This window comes from Saimiri boliviensis, chromosome 2 (assembly GCF_048565385.1).
Source record: "Saimiri boliviensis isolate mSaiBol1 chromosome 2, mSaiBol1.pri, whole genome shotgun sequence".
Taxonomy (NCBI): domain Eukaryota; kingdom Metazoa; phylum Chordata; class Mammalia; order Primates; family Cebidae; genus Saimiri; species Saimiri boliviensis.
The window spans coordinates 42990912-43000359 of record NC_133450.1 but is presented as its reverse complement, the minus strand read 5'-3'; positions in this window follow the sequence as shown (position 1 = coordinate 43000359).

The window sequence follows — 9448 nt, the reverse complement described above, 5'->3', positions numbered from 1 at the left end:
AAATTTGTATCCCATTCTGTAGGTTGTCTGTTTACTCTGATGATTATTTCTTTTGCTGTGCAGAAGCTTTTTAGTTTAATTGGATCCCATTTACTTGTTTATTTATTGCATTTACTTTTTGTTATTGTTTTGTTTTCTTTCTTGTTGTTGTTCTTGGTTTTTGTTTGTTTTTTGTTTTTTGTTTTTTTGAGATGGAATCTTGCTCTGTCACCCAGGCTGGAGTGCAATGGCATGATCTTGGCTCACCACAAGCTCTGCCTCCCGGATTCAAGTGATTCTTCTGCCTCAGCTTCCAGAGTAGCTGGGATTACAGGTGACTGCCACCACACCTGGCTGATTTTTATATTTTTAGTAGAAACGGGGTTTCCCCATCTTGGCCAGGCTGGTCTTGAACTCTTGACTTTGTGATCCACCCACCTCAGCCTCCCAAAGTGCTGGGATTACAGGTGTGCACCATTATGCCCAGCCTTGTTGCATTTGCTTTTGAGGTCTTAGTCATAAATTCTTTACCTAAGCCAATGTCCAGTAGAGTTTTTCCTAGGTTTTCTTCTAGAATTTTTATGGTTTCAGGACTTAGATTTAAGTCTTTAATCCATCTTGAGTTAATTCGTGTATATGATGAGAGAGAGTGATCCAGTTTCATTCTTGTTCATGTGGCTATCCAATTTTCTCAGCACCATTTATTAAGTTTTCCTTTCTTCAATTTATGTTTTTACACACTTTGTCAAAAAACAGTTGGTTGGGTTGTAAGTATTTGGCTTTCTTTCTGGGTTCTCTGTTCTGTTCCATTCCTTTACATGTCTACTTTTAACAGTACCATACTGTTTTGGGTACTATACCCTTGTAGTATAATTTGACATTGGGTAATGCAGTGCCTCTGGATTTGTTCATTATGCTTAAGATTGCTTTGGCTAGTCAGGCTCTTTTTGGTTCCATATGAATTTTAGGATTGGTTTTACTAATTCTGTGAAAAATGAAAAATGCTGTTGGTATTTTCTTTTCTTTTTCTTTCTTTCTTTTTTTTTCTTTTCTTTTTTTTATTTTTTATTTATTTTTTTTGAGACAGAGTTTCTCTCTTGTTGCCCAGGCTCAAGCAATTCTCCTACCTCAACCTCCCAATTGGCTGGGATTATAGGCATGCGTACCATGCCCGGCTAATTTTGTATTTTTAATAGAAATGGGGTTTCTCCATGTTGATTAGGCTGGTCTCAAACTCCTGACCTCAGGTGATAGGCCTGCCTCGGCCTCCCAAAGTGCTGAGAACATAGACATGAAACACTGCGCCTGGCCAATGTTGGCATTTTCGTAGGAATTTATTTGAAACTGTAGATTGTTTTGGGCTGTATGGTCATTTTCACAATATTGATTCTTTCAATCCATGAACATGAAATATATTTCCCTTTTTTGTGTCATCTATGATTCCTTTCAACAGTGTTTATAGTTCTCCTCATAGACATCTTTCACTTTCTTGGTTAAATATATTCCTAGGTATTTTATTTGCTTTGTAGATACTGTAAAAGGAATGAATTCCTCATTTGATTCTCAGCTCAGTCATTGTTGATGTATAGCAGTGCTGCTGATGTGTGTACATTGATTTTGTAACCTGAGAGTTTACTGAATTCATTTATCAGATGTAGCAATCTTTTGGAGGCATTTTTAGGGTTTTCTAGGTATAATATTCTATCACTGGCAAACAGAGATAGTTTGACTTCCTCTTTTCCAATGTGATTGCGGCTTCTTTTTCTTGTCTGATACTCTGGCGAATACTTTCTTTAAAAATTTTAATCAGAAACAGAGTCTCACTATGTTGTTTAGGCTATTTTCAAACTCCTGGACTCAAATGATCCTCCTACCTCAGCCTCTGAAAGTGTAGGGATTACAGGTGTGAGCCACCATACCTGTCCTACATTTCATTCTTAATTTCTTTTCTTTTCTTTTTTTTTTTTTGAGATGGAGTTTCGCTCTTGTTACCCAGGCTGGAGTGCAATGGCGCGATCTCAGCTCACCGCAACCTCCGCCTCCTGGGTTCAGGCAATTCTCCTGTCTCAGCCTCCTGAGTAGCTGGGATTACAGACACGCACCACCATGCCCAGCTAACTTTTTGTATTTTTTTTTAGTAGAGATGGGGTTTCACCATGTTGACCAGGATGGTCTCGATCTCTTGACCTCGTGATCCACCCGCCTCGGCCTCCCAAAGTGCTGGGATTACAGGCTTGAGCCACCGTGCCCGGCCTCATTCTTAATTTCTTCCTTCACCCATTTGTCACTCAGGAGCGTATTGTTTAATTTCCATGTATTTGTATGGTTTCTAATGTTGCTCTTGTTATTGATGTCTAATTTTATTCCATTGTCATCAAATAAGGTACTTGATATGCTTTCAATGTTTAAACATTTTATAAGGCCAGGTGCAGCGGCTTACTCACACCTGTAATCCCAGCACTTTAGGAGGCCAAGATGGACAGGTTGCTTGAGCTCAGGAGTTTGAGACCAGCCTGGGCAACATGGTGAAACCCCATCTCTACAAAAAATACAAAAACTAGCCAGGCATGATGGCACATGTCTGTAGTCCCAGCTACCCAGGAGGCTGAGGCAGGGGGATTGCTTGAGCCTAGGAGGCGGAGGTTGTAGGGAACTGAGATCATGCCACTGCACTCCAGCCTGGGTGAAAGAGCAATACCCTGTCTCCAAAAAAAAAAATGTTTATTTTTGGAGACCTGTTTTATTTCCTAACATAAGTCAATCTATGTGAATGTTCCATGGCTGAAGAAAAGAATACATATTGTGTAACTGTTGGGTGAAATGTTCTGTAAATGTCTATTAGGTATCTGATCTATGGTGCAGTTTATTTTTTTAATTTTATTTTCAATTCATTTTTCTATTTGAGAAATGGTCTCACTCTGTCACCCTGGCTGGAAGGCAGTGACACGATTATGGCTCACTGCATCCTCAACTCCCTGGGCTCAAGTGGTTTTCCTGCCCCAGTCTCCTGAGTAGCTGCTGCTACTACAGGTGTGCTTCACCACACCCAGCTAATTTTCTTTTTTTTTATGTGGAGATGGAGTCTCACAATGTGACTTTGTCTGGTCTCAAACTCCTGAGCTTGGGTGATTCTCCTGCCTCAGCATCCCAAAGTGCTGGCATTATAGGCCCGATCCTAGGTAAGAGCCATTTCACTTGGCTTATGGTGCAGTTTAAATTCAATGTTTCTTTATTGATAATCTGTCTAGATGATCTGTCCAGTGCTGAGAGGGGGTATTGAAGTGCCCAACTATTATTGTATTGAGGTCTATCTCTACTTTTAGATCTAATAATATTCACTTTATATATCTGGATGCTTCAGTGTTGGGTACATATATATTTACAATTGTTATATTCTCTTACTGCATGATTCCCATTATTATTACATAATATGCTTGTCTTTTTTTTTTTTTTTTTTTTTTTTTACATTTTTCAACTTGAAATCTCTTTTGTCTGACATAAGGATAACTACTCTGCTCACTTTTGGTTTCTGTGTGTATGAAATATCCTTTTCCCATTCCTTCATTTTCAGTCTATGTGTGTCTTTACAGGTAAGCTAAGTTTCTGGTAAGGAGCATATAGTTGAGTCTTGTCTTTTCATCTGTTTTGCCAGTCTATGTATTCTAAATGGGAAATTTAATCCATTTACATTCAGAGTTATTATTGATAGGTAAGGACTTATTCCTGTCATTTGATGGATTGTTTCCTGATTGTTTTATATGTTATTTATTTCTTTATCTGTTATTATTTTTTTTTAGTTGGGTGGTTTTCTGTAATGATACATTTATTTTTCTCTTTTTCTCCTTTGTGTATCAGTTCTATAAGTGACATTTTTGTTTGTTTGGTTGTTTGTTTGTTTGAGACAGAGTGTTGCTCTGTCACCCAGGCTAGAGTGCAGTGGCATGATCTCGGCTCACTGCAACCTCCAACTCCTAGGTTCAAACAATTATTTTGCCTCAGCCTCCCAAGTAGCTGGGACCATAGGTGTGTGTCACTGCACCCAGCCAATTTTTTTTGTGTGTGTATTTTTAGTAGAGATGGGGTTTCAGCATTTTGGCGAGGCTGGTCTCAAACTTCTGACTTCAGGTGATCCACCTGCCTCAACCTCCCAAAGTGCTGGGATTACAGGCATGCACCACCGTGCCCAGCCTATAAGTGCATTTTCTTAGGATTGGGGTCTGTTACTGGTGAAATATGATTTTCCTTTGAAGGTGACATATTTCCTTGCTTTTTCATGTTCAGTGTGTCCCTACATTGATTTCTACATATCCAGTAGAAAAGTTGCCACTTCCATTTATATGGAGTTTGTTTCATAGGGAAATACTTATTTGTATGAATGTGCTCTGGAGTGTTGGTTTGGAGGGATGTGTTGGCTTTGGTTCTAGGTGGACACAGTAGTGTAGACTTTGTGTAGTTTCTTCCTGTGTAATCCATACCTATGACATTTTCATGTTTCTCAGTGGCCAAGGCTGAGTCTGTAGTGATGGTGGTATGGCATTGCAAGCAGTGGCCTCACCAGACTATTTCTCAAGTCCAGGATACTTGTGTGCACGTGGTGAGTTGGCCAACTTGGAGGTCTGGCTCACTGAGGTTGAGGCCACAGGGCTGCTACTCTGGTTGGGAGCATGGGCAGATAGTTGCATGGCTGACTTGGGGGCATGCCTGCCAAGAACAGCCTGAAGTGCTGTTTCTCTGGCTCAAGATGTAGCGCAAAGCTGCTTGGCTGGCCTGGAAGCATTTCTGCTGGGAGTTACCCACAGGTCTGTTTCTCAGGCCCAGGATATAGCTGCATAGCTGCTCAGCTGGCCTGGTAGTATGTTTGCCAAGAGTTGCCCACAGGGCTGTTACTCAGGCCCAGGACATGCTCATATGGCTTCTCAGCTGGCCTATGGGCATATTTGCCAGTGGTGGCCCATGGGGCTCCTTCTCAGGCCTGAGATGAAGGAGTGAGTCTACTCAGCTGGCCCATATCACATTTTTTTTTTAACTGCAGGATTTCTCATAGAATTTAATGCACTTAGGGTGGGCACAGTGGTTCATGCTTGTAATTCCAGCACTTTGGGAGGCCAATGTGGGCAGATCACTTGATATCAGGAGTTCAAGACCAGCCTGGCCAACATGGTGAAACCCCATCTCTACCAAAAATATAAAAAATTAGCCAGGCATAGTGGCATACACTTGTAATTCCAGCTACTTGGGAGGCTGAGGCAGGAGAATCTCTTGAACCCAGGAGGTGGAGGTTGCAGCAAGCTGAGATTGTGCCACTGAACTCCAGCCTGGGCAACAGAGTGAGACTCCATCTCAAAAAAAGAATTTTATGCACTTGTGTACCCTGTGAACATTCAAGAATGACATACAATACATTTTTTTTTTAAAAAAACAAAACCTTTTTCAATATAGGTGGCCGAAGTTTAGTCCATTTTTATGGAGCATTTCAATGGAGTAATATTCTTTGAAACACATCATGGAAAAACGTAATTAAGATTTCTGACACCAAGAACCCTATGTAAAGGTTTTTGAGGAGGGACTAAAGAATTAATACAGATTTTGGTCATGAACATTTTCTCTTGAGGAATGGTTATGAAATTTTAAAAGCCATTGATTTTGGCATTATCCTAAAAGAAGAGGCAGCTCATCTGTGGAGTCAGTGTTTTGGGGGGAGGGGTCTGGAGAATGGAGGATAACAAGCTTGGAACTCTAGGATTACTCTAGGCAGATTAGAAGGTCACTGGATTATGTCCAACAAATTTGATTATCTCATTTCTGTGTATATTAGTTATTACTGCAATATTGCTACATAACAAATAATCATAAATATTTTAATGCCTTACATAAACATTTTTTTCCCTCACCTCTGGATTTCAGGGACAGCTGGGTTGGCTGTGCTTTGAGCTGTGTGTTGGGTTCAGGTCTGCTGCACGTGTCTCACATCCTGCAGCTAAGAGGTACCCAGGGTTGTGCCAAAGTACAAGAAAATGGAATCTCTAAGGCAGCAAGTTAAATGAACCCACAGAAGCAAATCTAAAGGCTTTGATTAGACATTATATTGGCTCACATTTCATCATCCGAGACAAGTCACACAACTAAGCCCAATCAGAGGCCTGGTTTTTTATGTACAAATGCATTGGCATTGACAAGATTTGGGCTTTATCAGGTAGCACTTGAGAGCTCAAATATCCATTGAATGTTGCCAGATTCTTTACATCAGTGAAAATGTTTGGGGAATATATGTGACTTATGTTTACTCAGACCTCTGGGAAGCATGCATGTCAAGTAATATGATCATCAGGTATTTAAGGTCAGATTTAGGACAGTGTATCAAAGATTGCACTTAACTATTTCCTTTTCCTCATAATAATTACTTTGATTTACAGATGTATCTAACAGTTTTCATGGAGAAATCCAACTAAGAAAGACTGAAAAGAGGTCTATCAGTATGAATTAAGTAAACATTTTGAATTACAGAAATAAATTAAAAAGCAGTTTTATCTGGGCATGGTGATTCTTGCCTGTAATCCCAGGACTTTAGGAGGCTGAGGCAGGAGGATTGCTTGAGGCCAGAAGTTCAACACCAGTGTGGACAACATGGTGAGACCCTATCTCTTAAAAAAAAAATTAGCCAGATGTGGTGGCGCACACCTGTGGGGATTGCTACAGTGACCTGTGATTATGCCACTGCACTGAAGCCTGCACAACAGGGTGGGCCTCTGTCTTTTAAAAGAAAAAGGCACTTTCATTTATAGGGCATATAATAACTTAGAAAATATTTTCATGGGCCAGGCGTGGTGGCTCATGCCTGTAATCCCAGCACTTTGGGACACTGAGGTGGGCCACTCACCTGAGGTCGGGATTTGAGATCAGCCTGACCAACCTGGAGAAACCCTGTCTCTACTAAAAACACAAAATTAGCTGGGCATTGTGGTGCATGCCTGTATTCCCAGCTACTTGGGAGGCTGAGGCAGGAGATTGGCTTGAACCTGGGAGGCAGAGATTGCAGTGAGCCAAGATGGCGCTATTGCACTCCAGCCTGGGCAACAACAGTGAAATTCTATCTCAAAAAAACCCAGAAAATGTTTTAATAGATTTGCATGATAAACAGAGAGAAATTATTTAGCAATCAATGGCCTCTGTGTTTGAGAGGGTTTCCAAGGGATTTAAGATGTTTGATAAAGTGTTCCCACTTTAGTTACTTTAAATATGGACCAACATGGCAGGGTTTCACCATGTTGGTCAGGCTGGTCTTGAATGATATTGTCTATATGTTTAATCTATGGTTTTTTTTTGTTGTTGTTGTTATTATTTTTTTTGTGTGTGTGAGACGGAGTTTCGCTCTTGTTACCCAGGCTGGAGTGCAATGGCGCGATCTTGGCTCACCGCAACCTCTGCCCCCTGGGTTCAGGCAATTCTCCCGCCTCAGCCTCCTGAGTAGCTGGGATTACAGGCACGCGCCACCATGCCCAGCTAATTTTTTGTATTTTTAGTAGAGACGGGGTTTCACCATGTTGACCAGGATGGTCTCGATCTCTTGACCTTGTGATCTGCCCGCCTCGGCCTCCCAAAGTGCTGGGATTACAGGCTTGAGCCACCACGCCTGGCAATCTATGTTATTAATATACACCATTTCAAATAAAATAGTTAAAGGTAAGTTTTAGCCTAATTCATTTCTCCTTGAAATAACACAAATTCTGTATTAACATAGTTTCACTATAATACTGAGAACTCAGTATTAACAATACTGCCAGTTTGCTACCTTATATAAAAATTTGTGCTCATTCTCAGAAAGTCAGATATGTGTTTGTTAAGATATCAGAGAATGACTATAATGAGAATAAAAGTAAGGACTCTTATTAGGTGAGATTGCATGTATTCTTAAATCTAGTGTGTGTTTGTTGAAGAGATTTAGTAAAATCTGTTTAGTGTAATTGGGATAAAACACTCCAACATCTTCCCTCCCCCCGCTTTTTGAGACAGAGTCTCACCATGTCACCCAGGCTGGAGTGCAGTGGCACAATCTTGGCTGACTGCAACCTCTGCCTCTCAGGTTCAAGCAATTCTCCTGCCTCAGCCTCCTGAGTAGCTGGGGTTACAGGTGTCCACACCAGACCCAACTAAGTTTTTTGTTTTTTTGTTTGTTTGTTTTTGAGACGGAGTTTCACTCTTGTTACCCGGGCTGGAGTGCAATGGCAGGATCTCGGCTCACAGCAACCTCCGCCTCCCAGGTTCAAACAATTATCCTGTCTCAGCCTCCTGAATAGCTGGGACTACAGGTGTGGGCCACCATGCCCAGCTAATTTTTGTATTTTTAGTAGAGACGGAATTTCACCATGTTGACCAGGATGGTCTCGATCTCCTGACCTCGTGATCCGCTCGCTTCGACCTCCCAAAGTGCTGGGATTACAGGTGTCAGCCATAGCATCTGGCCAAATTTTGTATTTTTAGTAGAGGCAGGGTTTCACCATGTTGGTCAGGCTAGTCTTGAACTCCTGACCCCAAGTGATCCACCTGCGATGGCCTCCCAAAGTGCTGGGATTACAGGCATGAGCCACCGCACCTGGCCCTCCAACATTTTTTAAGATTAAGACCCCTGATGATTATTCATGCAGGGGCAGGATTGAATTCGTCCTCATTCTTATTTAGTGTTAATAAAATCAATTTGCTGAGTAATGAGTAATGCACTCATACCAAGCTAAGGTTGTTCATTTGATAAAGAACACAGGCAAGAATGTACTTTTTAAATAAATAAAGTGAATACAAAATTCATTATGTTTCCTAATTTTCAACAAAATTTATTTTTGGTTTTCCTTTGGCATATCTCCTAAGTAATTCACAACTTAAACAACAAACACCAAAAAACCACAACCAAACAACCCTTGCCTTTCTATGACTCGTGGCTAGTTTTTATGGTTTCATTATAGCTAATGACTTATCTTTTTAACACAGAAATCATCTGGAAGGGAATTTTGTCAGGCTGTGGATTAGATAGGTGTCGGGGAAACTACACTGTTAATTGCTTTCTGAGGCTCCAACAGCTTAGATTTTACTGCCTGGGCCTTGATACCCAGTAAGGAAGTGGAGCACACAAAAAAGGAAATGGATAAAGGATGACAGTCTCTCTGCCTCTCCCCTTATCTATCCTTCTCTCCCAGTCCCCTAAGTACACACACATACACACACACACACACACACACACACGCACACACACACACTTTGCTGCACTTAGAAATAGGGAAAAATCCTCAGTGGGAATAACTGGCTTTTATTTACATTTTAAAGTGTAAATCATATTACTCCTTGCTCAATTTTACTAATCCACAATTTACCAGCTATTATTACAGCTTGGTTCCTCTTGTGCGTGTCTTTAAAAGCCTTCCTTAAAAATGTAAATTACAGCCAGATGCGGTGGCTCATGCCTATAATCCTAGCATTTTGG